Here is a 14,788-nt window from a genome sequence, read left to right on the forward strand (position 1 = left end):
GCAATTGCCTAAGCAGTGGTCCTCCATAAGAAGTAATGTGCTTTTAAAATAAAAAATAAAAGCAATTTCTGGCTTCAGACCACTCTGTGGTAGAGCATGCACAGCTTGATGTTTGGGGTGTTTAGTGTTTTTCAACTGTTCCTCGCTCTTACTATAACTCAGTAACCCTTGGCTGCAGCTTAATGGGAGCTGATAAAGGAATACACAGCTCTGAGTATTTTCTGTATGTCTAAGGACTGTTTTGTCAGCAATTGACATTTCTCTGACATGAATCGTTACAAGAAGATACCTCTCAAAGAGCCTCCCCTTCCTAATTTTCTAGATACTTCTCATGCACAGGTGATAGAATATATAAGAATAAAATTTAAAACATTTTTACTTTGATGCAAAGCAGGAGTGATTTTTGGGGTTCTTTTCTGCAGCAAAATGGTGGCTGGTTCAGAACTGCTTGACTAACTTGATGGAAGAAAGTCTCTACCACATTATCTCTCTTGCACAGTTCTAGGTTAACATAGATCATTCCCTTGGGTAATTCAGAGTTTGTTACTAATCATAGTTTGCTGCATTTCTATTGCTTTATTCTGTTTCAAACAAGACCACAGTGCAGAAGTCCTGCTTATCCAGTATATTTGTACTTCAGGTTCAGGGGGCTTATGTGTTTTATTTTATTAAACCAATACAGATGTTGGTAAGTATAACATACTACACTAACTGCCTCTGTATCAAGACACTGCAGTAGCTCTATGAACACAAGTTACATGATGAAAGACATTTGGGGTAGGGTGGATGTGTGTAGGAATAAAACAGAGATAGGAGAAAATGCCATTTTGACATACAGAATCAGAGACTTGGACCCAATTCCCTGAGCACCAAGCTGTGAAAGGCTAGTGGATTTCTTGTAACCAAGACAAGAGCAATTTTTTTTAATTGCTGAGCGTAGCATAGAAAATTGGTGCTAACCTATAAAAATATCTCAGTTTGAATTTCGTTAAACAAAGATTTTAAATTTTTTTTGGTACCTTTTAAATACAAGCCAATTTTTTTGTGTTCTCATGTTGGTTTCTTTTGAAAAAGCAAATGGCATATTTTAACAGCAGGGTTCTCTACCCCAGCATGTTTTTAAATTTCAAGGTACTGTGAAAAAGAAAGTGCTTTCCAACTTAGCATAAATTCTCTACTGGGGAATACAACTGACTTTCCTCCATTACCAAGCCCCATCTCCTACTGCAGACACAGAATTATGCTATGGATTCATGCTACATAGCACCTTACTCATAATTAGGCTGCTTTTCTCATCTCATTTCAAAGATGAATTAAAATGCAGACAAAATTAAAGAGTAAATTGACAAGCGATTTCAAAAGTATGGGTGCTTCCATTTCTTTTTTCAGCTCTAGATCCTTTTTTTAAACAGAGATTTTCTGTTTTCCTTTCTAAGGGGCTCAAAAGTGCTAAGACTCATTACATCCATTTATTTTATCTTTTTAAAGTACAGTTACAGCATTTACATAGGTGTAGAGTATGCCAATGACACAAAGCCCACGTGTATTTCCTGAGCCTTGAGGTTGGAAGCTCTTTGGGTAGAGTCAGAGTAGGTGATCATAGACAGTCTATAACATTCCTCCAGCATTTCAGTTCTTGCTGAGCTAAATGACACACACTGTGTCTTGAAATCCCTTTATGTAACACTTAAGAGTAGAATTATTAGCAACCCGCAGAAATATTTTGCCCTGATCTACAGATTAGGATCAAGAAAAACTAAACCAGCTTTACTAGTAGCACCTGGGGAGACATTTTAGAGATGATTCCAGTAACAGACAATGGAAGTTGCCCCACATGTCAGGGAGTTCATCTTGTCTCTTCAAAAATCTGAGCAGCACGGGCCATTAGCCTTGAGTACATCCCCTGCACAGGGCAGCAGCATCATGGGGCTTGCAGCACTGAGCTCTCTGTGCCTTGCTTGGTCTTTTCAACCGAGTACAAAGATGGGGATAAACCTCTGTCTTGCAGATGGTGTAATTACAGAATATTCCTAGGAATGGAAACAAGATGCAAACACTTCCCAAAATTCTGTAAGATGCTTGGAGTAACTCATGTTACTGGCTTACTTCAAAGTGATGGCCCAGTCCTTGACTTATTGCATGTTGCATTCAAATAGTTACATAAGTAACTATTTGCAAACCTTCAGCTGACAAGCAGAAGGTATCTTTCATGGTTATTTTATTTTTCCTTGTTGCTACATTAACTTCCATAAACCTCCCTTAGACTGGGTCATTATTGAGGAGTACTGAAGAGCTTAAAAGTAATTTAGAGAGCTTAAAAGTAATAAAAAATGCTGTATAATAAGCTGGACACCAAGAGAAACTGTGTTAGACTGTCAGCTTTAGGAGCCTCATTACAGGGCAATCAGCTGCATCTGGATATTCCTCACGAGCAAATTAACAAAGCATTTTAAAAAAGTAGTGCTCAAGATGAATTCATCCCTTTTGGCAGCTGCATAATCATCATCTGGGAAGCCATGTAATCCTTTCCTTGCACCTCATGAATGGCATCTACTGAGCCAATGTTGAAACACATTGGCAGACCTATGAACACGACCAGGAGAAACTGGTATTTCTGCATCAGCCACGATGTGCAGCTTGGATGGTGGGGTTTAGTTTTGGTTTAGTGCTATTCTGTTTTTAACAGAACAAGGCTTGTCAGACTGCACACCCCAGGAGAGGCACAAAAGGCATAAGCAAGCTGAATTGATCAGCATGTGGCAGTTCTGCTCCAGTCAAAAAGCATAAATATACTGAAACATAACTAGAATAAGTCAAATATACACCACAATTACATGGCTCATGGTATGCAGACTCCAGAAGTGTGTTTTTGCATCGTAACACTTTCTGTATTCTAAAAGCATATTCTTTTCTAATGATTGCATTTTTGAGATGCAGTTAGATGGCTTCAAAATGGTTTTTTTTTTCTGTAACAACCGCCTTTTGAAAGTCAAGTATCTTTTTTTATTAACTGACTGATGGAGGAACTGAACAGTATTACTATCAAAATACAGTAACAACACGTGATATTACCTGTCCAGTAGGTGAGGAAGCAGAAGGACAGAGAGACTGTACAATGAAATGAAATTTTATTACTATTAACAAGTGAATTTGGTGCAGTCTTGAGTAGTGCACATAGTTAATTTTGACTTTTAAAATCTATTTGCATTTTAAAAAATTAACATTTAATCAGTATTAGATAAACCACAACACCCATACTCACACACACACGCACCCCCTGCCTTTTTGTTCAAAACTGATGCCAAACCAAAAGTGAGATCCAGAGTGGGAGCCAAGTGCCTTGGCCATGCTGCCCTTGGAGTTCTGCTCCCTTCACCTTTGTGGGTCCCACTGGCTGGAGGAAGCAGCACCAAGGAGCTTGGGAAGAACCACTTGAGACAAAACCTGCAGGTGACTCAAGTGTACGAGATGCTACAGGCAGTGACTGCAGGGCACTTTTAGCTGCACAGTCTGTTTTCTCAGTTCCAGAAGTCCTACAAATGTCCTTTTCCATCTATAGAAACAAAGCAACCAGCTGTCAATATAAGCTCTGATCACAGAGGACTGGGGCTCCTGCAGCCCCTCTGACAAATTATCACAGCTGGATGTTGTTGCAAATTAAATTTCAGCTGGTTTAAGGTGTGCACTTACCCAGCTCAGGAATGGTGTCTCCTGGACAAGCAGATGTACAAACAGTAATTGTGTGACTATATGAGCCATGGATGGATGGATACCTGATGCTTCAAATTCTACTGTACCATGCCCATTGCTACTTTCCACATGATTGCTGGATGCTGTTGGGAATCTTTTGGGTGAGATCCTGATGCTCCATCCTTTGGGCTCAGTTGCCTCCCCAGGAAGCAGCTGCAGTGCCCAGCAGTGCCCCTGTCCTGTGGCTGGAGTGCCCAGGGTCAGAGGCGTGAAGGGCACAGCGTGCCATGGCTGCACTGGGAGAGCACAAGCGAAATTCAAACAGCTGAGCTGGCTGTTACTTGCTTCAAAGAAGGATGGGGCTAAGAGTAATCTGACCTATGGAACAAGCTTCATGGCCTCTTTTTTCCCAGAGGTACTATATTTAAAAAACCTTCTAGTGGTGCATTATAAGGATCTGATACCAATGCAGACGGACCACAGTACAACTTTACAGAAGCCAGGTTGGCCTCAGATTGTGCAGAGTAACAAAAGATAGAAATGAGAGCGTTGTGGCAAGATTCTGGAACTATACCAACTGCTTGGAAAAAAGAGATTCAGATTTCATCTAATGTCTAGAATAAGATTCTCTCTCATCACAGCAATGTAAGCCTGGAGCAGATGCTGGAATTCAAAATTCTGCACCAGCTGAAAGCAGATCTAGGTCCCTAGCAGGTAAAATGCTGGACTTGCCAGCACTGTTTTCTTTTTCAGGCTTCTGCTACTTCTGCCAGTAGCTGCAGTTGTGCTGAAAAGTTGTTTTAAAAGGTCAGAGATAAAGATAGTTGGATATGGATTTGCAATCCTAAACACATGCGGTATCTGAGAAGATGATCTGATCTCATATTCTGGTTCAGTCCTTTTATAGTTAATCTCCCCATTTTCCAACTGTGTAGGAATTGTACATTTTGGCTAATCCTCGTATGCCTCTGGTGGTTGGAGTTTTTTCCATTGACAGCAGTTCATCAGTACAGCTAAACAAAATCACTGTAAGCTGTCAAACAGAAGACAAATGAGAGCTTAGAAAATAGAATACTCGCTGAACTGAGACAACACTTCAGCGCCGACAATGATGATGGCAGGGGAGCAGAGACTATCTAGTTATAATTGCCAATTTAGCAACAGCTGAGCCTGTACTTATCTGAATTAGTACTTCTGCTAAATTCATGATGTTTTTGTCCTGTGCTAAGCCTTGACCTCCGCAGACACAATGCAAATGCAGTGTTCCAATGCAAATCCAGTGTTCCAAACTCCTCTCTCAAAAGCAGCAGGATGTTGTTAGTCTGATGACCGAGTCCTAAGGGAAGATCTCTTTTTTCCCTTATGTGGGTACCTGCTGTTGAACTGAGATTTTTTGAATCTGCCTGCAAGCCTCAAGGTGATGAGGATGTACTATTTTTTTTTCAGTAGAAGTTTGTTCTAGCCTTCACCTTTTTCTGTAAGCCCAAAATATGAATTAGTTTGGTTTTAAACGTGCATTTCAGATTTGTAAAGTCTTGTCTCATTAACAGCTGTCTTTGGATTGTATCTCATAAATCCAGCATTCTGTTTCATCGTGAAGGGGTTGCCACCAAACACTAGTGGCTTATTCTACGAAGGATAGGTGCTTTGTGGGAGGTAATTAGTGTTTAGCTTCTTATGCTCTCTCATCAAAAGATGCTTCATATTAATGAAGTATTAAAAGGATATATAAAAATATGCAAAGCCCATTTCTCAGAAATAAACTTTGCTCCAGTGCACCAAAGTGCAGATGAGTAGCAAAACATATGCCTGTCCTTTTAAATGAAGAACAGCATCTCAGGAAAATTTATACAGCAGCAATCATTCTCATAATTAAAAATAATCATCAACTATAATATTTGATGCATTGATGATGTGACTATACAACATAGCATACCTAAACCAGAAAGAGAATACAGAATCCTAAAATTAAAATTGGACTTCTCAATAATAGGAGATAACAAGAAACTGTAAGAAAAAAAACTTTCCAGTTTTCCTGTACAGGCATCCATTTACTCCTATCCATTTTGGGACAGGAACCTTCTAAGAGTCTTCTAACCCCCATTACATACAAGAGAAACTATGTCCTTTCTCCAAGCTAAGTTATTTTAGTCTCATAAATAGCTTGCTGAAAATTATGCCACAGAACAATAAAATTGCAGAGATGACACAAAAATTAGCTATATGATACAGAAAAACAACAAAGAAGTTTGTCTTCAGCTGAAATTTGAAATGTTTCAAACCAATATACCACATCCTAAAAGGCTTTAACAGGCCTTTTATCAGCACAGCTGTAGTTTGCTTTCCTAAGTCATGGCTGCAGGCCTTTCTTGTTTCAGCATGGGCAGCACGTTTGGTTTCAGTGTGATGAGGCAGATCATTTGAAAGGGTCAGTGTGGTCTGAACAATGCCTGTGGTCTGAAGCATTAATATTTGATGCAGCTTTGACCAAATTTGCTGCACTGGAGCTCAGGTGGTGGGTGTGAGGGGCAGGGGCAGGCAGCACAGTCTGTTTGTCAAAGGCCTGACTCAGGCAGCTGCCTAGTCCAGCTTCAAAAACAGCTGTTTGTGTACAGATTTCACTCATATTGCTAAGTCATGGAAATCTGTGCCATAATCATGTTCAGGATTGCAAATGGGGCTGGACATTCATGGCTAATGCTGTTACTTATGTAACTGCTACTTTAAAATGTAAGGAGACTTTATATTTACAAGGTTGGATTTAAAAGTGAATGAAGAAAGATGCTGGAACAACAGATTCATCTACTCTTTTCATACTGTGTGTAACATCATATTAGATCTTCCATAAATCTGCCTGGCAGGGGCATGGTTTAAGCTGAGCCAGGGTACTAATGGTTTGTACTGTCCTTCCTTGCAGGAGTTGTTTGAGTTGTCCATTCCCAACTCCTGCCTGAGGCCCGGTAATGTGAGGTGGGTGGCTGAAAGGAGGATGGCAGATACACCCCTGATCCTCCCGATACAGCCATCAGACTGATGCAGTCACTCATGAAACCACCCTTCAGACTCACCCCTTCTCACTTTTTCCTTTGCTGCCAGATTTAGATTATTTATTACAGCTCTGTGAGTGTGAACCTGACCTGTTTGCCATGACAGGCTGTAGCAGAGAAGGTCAGAACAAAGCTGAGCAAGGGAGCTTGAGCTTTCTCAGTCTTGCTCTTTAAGATGCAAGTAACATCACTTCAGACTTGCATCTGGGTAGTCAGCAGGGATAAGCACAGGTCTAAGGCCATTCAAGCTGACAAATCTCTGACTCATCTCTCATCTCTACTGGGGTGATACACTTGGCCTATTACTGAGGCCTTTGAAATAAAAAACGGACAAAGGAAAGACAAAAGGGAATTTAACAAAATGTCATAATTAATTCAACAACATTTAAAATCACTAAGTGCAGTGTTATTCAATTTTGGTGAATGGGAAATGAAATAAGTAAATTTTTTTTCAAATCTCAAAGAGCAGTTATTCAACTGAAAGCTCAAAAGTTCAGATCAATCTTCAGAGAGGTGTATTTCTAATGGACAGGATTTTTCTCAAGCCAAGAACATTCATTATCTCTGCAATGTTCTTTTCAAGCTTACAACTCTGGAGAGTGCAATTTATTCATCTGTCAGATTTTATGCACTTCTTGCCAGGGTATCATTTATATATTATTTCTCCAAACCAGAAAAAAATATTTTTAGAAAGAGCAAGCAGAATAAAGCCTTTAAATACAAATCAGCTGATTCAAAGTCCCTTCTCCATTTTCTATCTCCTTCAACCACATTGCCTTGTATTTACCCTTAAGTTAAAGCAGTCAGATGAGCTTTTGCTCCCTGTGACAGAATTACAGAAAACAGGATAAGCAGTTTATCCTTTCAATGTGCCAACCAGGCATCTCTTCCAAGCAGATGTATTAGTGAGTTACCACAGCAGGTGCAGCCCAGGGATGCTTACACCCAGCAGAAAAGTCTGCCCCAGGGGGAAAGGGAAGGTCCTGCTGCATGGCAAAATACAGAGGAAGGGGCCTGTGGCTCTGTAATTCTGTTCTTCATTCACTGTGCAAAGTGTGCAGTTAAAGAGATACTGCTGCCAATTTCTCTTCTTGCGCTCTGTCCTGAGGCTCATTCTGCTCCTCTTCCCTCAGCGCTCACGTGCCTGCACACACCTACACATTGTCACAGTTCCCCCACTGGGAAGCCTTGAGCCAAGAGGAGGCTGTTCATGCAGACTTTTGGAAGGCAGATGTGCAGGACCCATTCCATCCAAGGGTATGTCACCCTTAAGTTACAGAGCTCTGCAAGGAAATGTTTTTTCCTCCTCCTCCTTCACTTCACCTGACACAGGAATGCTGCTATCACCACCTGGTTGCCTGGTAATTCCTTTAATAAGACCATATTTCCAATTGCTAAGATTCATACTGAGCTTCAAACACCATGCTCTGTGGCCCCAGGGAGCAACTGTGGAAGATTTCTTCTGTCATAGTTTGGACACTTCATGGGAAATGGTAGACAGTCTTAAAATTTTGAAGGAGAGAATTGAAAACGAGGTGGTAGGGAGGACTTCTGATTGATTGAGGTGTTGTATTTTGTGAATTGTATGAGGAATCTTCCAAACACCCTGAAAATCTGAATGGTGAAGCTGCTTAGGTGGGATTGGATGAAACTGGAGTGCAGTTTGAACTGCAATTTCCCAAGGGTTTGGGTTTTTTAAGGGCCACATTAAGAGAAGATACGGATCTTAGCACCTTATCGCCACCTGCAGTGCTGTACGGCTGGATCTGAAAGCAAAAAGGCTCTTGGTGACTTCCCTGCCTATCCTATCCTACTCCAAGACAAAACGTAAAACGTGGCTTCAGCAACACGTGTAATGAAGGAAGGACAAAGAGGCTGGGGACTGAGCAGTCACTGAGAGAAGTGCACGAGAGCCGGTGGGCATTAATCTGTGACAGAGCCCGGGAGCTGCAGGAGGGTGTGGGCTGTAGGGGATATCGATCACACACGGGCTGAAGGAGGCAGGTGACAAACGGGTGAGGAGATGAGGACTGAGTCTGGCCGGAGGGGAAGGACGTGGATCGGAAGCGGGGCGGGGACGGTCTGGAAGCAAACCCGGTGTGTCCGTCACCATCCGAGGCTGCAGCGAGTGCGCGCCCCGGCCCTTTGCTGCCCTGCCCGCTTATCGCACGGCCACACGCGTCCTCCCGTGACGGGCCCGTGGCTGTCCCCCCGAGATAACGCGCCTGGTGTCACCAGGTACCATGAATGAAAGCTGTCCCGCAGTGACCCTTTTCCCTTTTCTCTCGCTGAACACCTGGCAATGACACCTCCCAGTCTCGTGCTACGGAGCACGTTACCATCAAGGCCCCGCTATGTCAAACGCCGAGACAGACCAGAGCAATTCTCTGTTTTCCTCAAACCTGCTCCGTAGGAGAAGCGCGGCTGTTCCCACCGTGTCCCTGCAGTGGCAGCAGTGCCCCAGCGCAGCCTCCTCGGGGGCTGGGCGCCACCCGGCCGCCTTCAGGCGCTGGCAGCGCGGTGCCCCGCGGCGGCCCCGCTCGGTCCTGCGCTCAGGGAAGGGCCGCGGCTCGCTCGGCGCTGCCTCACACGGCCACGGGAATTGACGGGCACCCCGCAGCCCTGAGCAGCCGGCTGCCGACGGAGCCCCCGGTAAGGAGAAGGCAGAGCCGGGGCCGGGCCGGGAAAACCCTGGGGGAGCCGCGGCTGAAGGGCACGGGCAGCGCGGGGCCCGGAGATGGTGCAGATAAGGACGTCACGTCCACCGGCTCCTTAGAAAACACACACCGGGACTAGTTCTGCGATTTATAAGTGATTTATTTTTCTCTGATTAAGCATTTAAAGTTCCGTTTGGGTTTTTATCTGTAGAATCGTACAAACACGATTTTCCTCAGCGGAACGAAGGAAATAATTTTCATGCATAACGGTGAGATGCACAACTCCTCACATTGTTACAGGGAAGAACAGCAAACCTTGTATCGTATAGCACCAAGAAGAATTTTAATTACAGTGTGAAAGAAAGGTACCACAAAAGCTTCTTGTTTCATGGTAGATCATTTAGGCTGACTTTTTACTCTGAACTATATGCTGTTTTCCAAGCAACGAAAATTAGGCTTCTCATTAAAAAACTAAAATATACCTGTTTAAAAATTTTACACTTTCTAAAAATTAAAATATTAGATTTTACTTATTTTCTTGCATAGCATATTTTGAACTTTGAAACATATAAGAAAATCTAACACAAAAACCTCCCAAAGCCAAAAAATAAACTCTTCCTTTCCTGGTCTTCCCTTACCCTAGCCTGGTCAAACAGCAGGAAGTAATTATTGACGATGTATGACTACATCATGAACTTGAACATTCCTCTGAAAATTTAAGCCTACAGTACTGCTCCTTTATTACTACAAAAATGGCACTAAAGAGTTCAAAATTTACTGTCCAATAAGTCACTACTACTTGACTTTCAAAAATATTTTCAGAAGTGCCAACTTCAAAGACTCAACAAGTGACCCAAAAATTCATACGTCAGGTCTTTTCACTCTCTTGCATCACCATAAATAAACCAGCCAGTTCTGTTGTTCATTTCAAAGATGAAGAACTAGATGTGACAAGCAATTTCAAATACTTACAACTGTTACCTGCAGGCACAGGTAACTGGTTGGAAATAGCACTAATTAATGCACTATAGATATTGCAAAAGAGGAGAAATAATTAAACTTCCTTTTAGACAAGAAAAAGGTAGTAACATGTAACATGAAATCAGACCAAAGGAAAGACCTGTTGAGTAAGGAGATTTAATTTGATGCAGTTGCTGCTCAAGAACAGAACTTTACAGCTTGCCCAAAGCATCTGAGATGGCAAAGGGCCAATAAAGGCAGGATTGCTCTCCTCTCCTGATAGCTTTGGCCATTCTTACTTTCAGGACCAGGAAAGAACATCACAAATATTGCTGAGCTGCTATGGGTCTGTGGGCACTGTAGCACTCTCCATTCTCATTACAGCTCCCCAGACTGGGCACTCTGTCCTGCAATACCAGAGCACTGGGACTGTGCAGTGTCGCCAGCACATTTCTGGTGCAGCTGCTGGGGGCACCTTAGCATGTTCAGTGCACCAGAAATTACCACCAGCCTAAGTAGAACAGTTTAAGTTTAGTGACTGTGCTATCCCTTACAGTCTTATTTATCATACATGTAAATTGACACTCAGCTTTGATTTTGAGTTGCAGTCCATTTTCTAAACAACTGCCTCTACTGAGCTGCTGGACAACCAGATCTATTAAATCTTTCCACACAGTTCTGAGAAGGTGTATTATTTACTTCAGCTTAAGAAAAAGTGCCAAATTCATTACACTACAAATGCATACCTCACAAAAGTAGACAGACATCACTGTTTTGCATTGCTTGCATGGTGTATGGCGCCTCTGGGGGATTAGCAAGGCAGCTCCTCTGGCATCTTTGTAACACATCTCTGTCACAGATCTCTGTGACACCATCGCCAAATTAAAGTCCAACAGTCTATGAAACTATGGGACTCTGATTATTTCTATCCAAGAAATAATGTATCTATCTATGTAGATATTTGTGTAATATTTCTATCCTGTATGATAGAAATAGAGATAGGGATCTCAAATCAAAACAAAGACATCAATGTTACAAGACTTCCAGGACTATTAGCTACTCCAAAAGTGTTTAAGTCTATTTTAAATGACTAGCCAAGAGTGTATGCGAAAACCATTGTTAAGATATACTCATTTCATAATCTAGGGCCACCAGTATTCTACAAGGCAACACATTTACTCCAGTTGTCAGGCCAGCTTAAGGATTTAGTTATCAATAACCTCAATTGCCTTTATTTTTTTTTTGGTGTCTGTGGGATAGAGAATGTAGAGCTAACAAAGTCAATGAGAAATTCTGATAATTTTATTCTACTGCTTTCAAAGAAACTTAGGACTGTTTAGATACTACAAGTTGTCCTGAAATTAAGGTCTTCAGACAAAATTACTCAATTCAACATTTAAAAAAAGCCTAACACACATTATTAGCTGTACAGTGCCACAGTTGTGCATTGGTACTTCACACAGTAACACATGACCTCTTCCCAGGAATTTATAATTTTTACACAATGACATGACAGACAGACATGATTATCAGACAAGAAGTGCAAAATGGCATGCAACTTATATGCATTATCTTCCATTTCAACCTTATTTTTATGAAGTGGCCCACGGTGTGGGCCAGCACCCCAGCTCACATTTACACTTTGTATACATAGAGCTTAGTACAATCTTTTGCATTTTCACATTCATAGTTACCTTTAACAATTACTGACATTTAAATTCAAGTGGACAATCCAAACTACAAGCATTCTTTATATATGCATTCTTCAAGTTACACAGAGCCTATGAGCTTTTCCATTCTTAAATATTCTACTCTTCCTACTTCCAGGAAAAGGCTGCATAAGGTACATTTTTCTTAGCTTATTCACAGCAATAGAATCACGTTGTGCATACATCAGCAGAAGTCTTCTGCTGCAGTTGAGTAGCACCTGCTTTCAAATTATTTCTGCAATAGTTCTACTTGCTACAATCTCCCACTTTGCTGAGCTCCAGCAGCAGTCCAGGGTGGCTCTCCAGGCTTGGACATACTGTAGGTGCCATTTAATTTCATGGGTAAAGCTTTCCAGGATTAGAAGATGAGCTCTAATCACAGACAAAAACTCCTAGAGCATATGCATGCTGCCTGCACATGGTGTGTGCCAGTGCTGAAGGGACACCAGTGACACTTTGGGCTGGTGTGACAATGGCAGCATCTGCTCACCTCACCTTGGCCAGGGAGACATCACACAAGGCGAGGTGAGCAGCGGTGTCTCTGCCTTTGAAGGTGACACACAGAATAGCAGAACTAAACAGCTTGTGGAGATGACAGATCCAGTTACACAGACAGATTCCTGTGTTCCTAAAATACATGTAATGCTGCAGAACTGTCACTATTACTTTCTCTTCCTATAATCTTATCTGGAGATAATCCGTGAACAGAACTATTTACACAGATTTTTTTTCAGACTCTTGAAACTTCTCCGTTAATAGGTACGTGCCAGTGAATGATATCGGTATCTCCCAGTCAAGTAACTTCACTTGGAGTAATGAGTTTTAAGAAATTGGTTGTCAAAAACACACTTCTATTCCTCTGGCCCTGCAGAACTGTTAGCAGGCTGAAAGTTACTGTTATGACAATGAGATAAAGTGAGGTGCTGAACTTTTTGACAGCTGACTGACTCCACAGCACTGATGGGCATTGAGCTTGTGAACTTCCCTGACTTTCACATACATGCACAAATAATCATTTGGGTTGAAATTTGTCCTCCTAAACTTACTTCATTCCAAAGGCAGTTAGAAAGTTTAAGAAAGACTAAGTGAACCATTTTTGAGCACTATTACTGTGAAATGTTTATGTATTTCTGGTGTTTTAAACTAGTTCCAACATGGCCTTGTCAACTGCACCACTTTTAGTACTATTCAGGGTATTTCTAAGACCTCTGTATGCTAAAAGGATTCACATCTAAAATTTAGATCTTCAAAGGACTGCCTCAGTTTTCACTGACATTTGCACACCCAGATTTTCTACATTCAATACCCCACAGCACCATTTTTGCACATGCTCTGAGATGACTCAGCCTTAACCATGTAAAATGCATTAGTATTGGTCTCCTACATCTGCCTGGAATTCACAAATAGCTCTTCTTCCTTCTCTCCTACCACAGCAGTTCATCCTTTAAAACAGACTTCATATAAAACATATGCTCCTCTATACACTACACAGTGGTTAGCTGAAGTTACCAAAACATTAACCTCATTTCCATTTTCTATTAGAACCTTCCCTAGCCTGTTCTTCCCACTTTGCAGGTTACTAACATAGGCTGAGGATCTCCTCATTCCCCTCTTTGGAACCTGTGCTGATTTTCTAACTGTTCCCCACCAGAGCAGATGTGTGTTTGAGCCCACAGGTACCACAGGACACCCAGTTCTGTGTATGGATGGAGGAGAGGGCTGGAAAGAGTCCTGAGTTCCAGCTGCTACTCCCGTGAAATTTTATATGCCTTACTTGTCACAGGACAAGTACTGCAATTCCTTGCTTCCCTTTCTGAAAAGGAAGCTGAGCAGACAGTGGAAGTCTGTACTAGAAATCTGATGCAGAAGGAAGCACATCTAACACCCAGAAAAGTGGTGGCAAATTCTCAGAAAACTGTAGGATTTCAACTTGGATGCTTCTCTCCGGAGTTTCCCAAAGGCTGTCACTTTCTTGTACTTGGAACTATGTATCTTCTCCCATCCATTGCACAGTCAAGGAATTTAACTAGGAATTTTGCACTGCACCACTAAAGACAGTCTTAAAAATTAACAGTGGGAAATGCTCATCAGTGTGATATATACATTGTTTAATGTTGCACTTGGGCTTAGAAATGTTAATTTAGAAAGCCATAAATATTTTCAGTCTTAAATTCTGTTTAGATGCTTGAGTTCAAACACATTGATTTAATTTTGACAATCTTCTGGGCTTTTGGCCTTATATACTTTGTTCCTTCAAACTGCAACTCAAATTTCACCCACAGCATGTACTGTAACTTATATTCTTTGAATAGTAAATAGTAATGTTTCAAATAAAAGCTTTTCAGCAGAATCTACAAAGGCCAGCTTTCCTTTAAAAATAAAAGGTATAAAGGGGCCTGACTTTCTGATCTCTTCTGCCTTTAAAATACCCAGAGGTGCCTTGTATTAGCAACAATATTAAAAACTGACTTCCAAATCAAGTATTTCACAGCTGGATTTGAGTATCACATTAGGTATGAGCTCAAGCAAAGGCCCCAGTGTTACTGTGGATGACCATTTCAGCTCAATGGTTACATATAGAAAAAACATGGGAAATATGCACAAAAATGCAGAAGATAATGGTTTTTCACTTTACAGCAGGCCTACAGTAAAAGCATACTAACCAGTTAATTAGGAGAGAAAAGGTAAAGTAAAATTCTGCTGATCCTGTTTTAAAAAAAGAGCT

The 14,788-nt window shown here is 41.5% G+C and overlaps 1 long non-coding RNA gene across 1 annotated transcript; it reads right to left on the minus strand.

The window, feature by feature from the left end:
• Positions 1 to 3,109: 3,109 nt before the first annotated feature.
• On the minus strand, positions 3,110 to 9,188 carry LOC136364152 (uncharacterized). Its single transcript, XR_010744106.1, has 2 exons — positions 9,077 to 9,188; positions 3,110 to 4,723 (listed from the first exon to the last, which is right to left on the minus strand). It is a non-coding gene; the product is annotated as an uncharacterized lncRNA (long non-coding RNA).
• Between the last annotated feature and the right edge of the window lie 5,600 nt (positions 9,189 to 14,788).

The sequence above is a fragment of the Sylvia atricapilla genome, chromosome 8 (assembly GCF_009819655.1).
Source record: "Sylvia atricapilla isolate bSylAtr1 chromosome 8, bSylAtr1.pri, whole genome shotgun sequence".
NCBI classification, from domain to species: Eukaryota; Metazoa; Chordata; class Aves; order Passeriformes; family Sylviidae; genus Sylvia; species Sylvia atricapilla.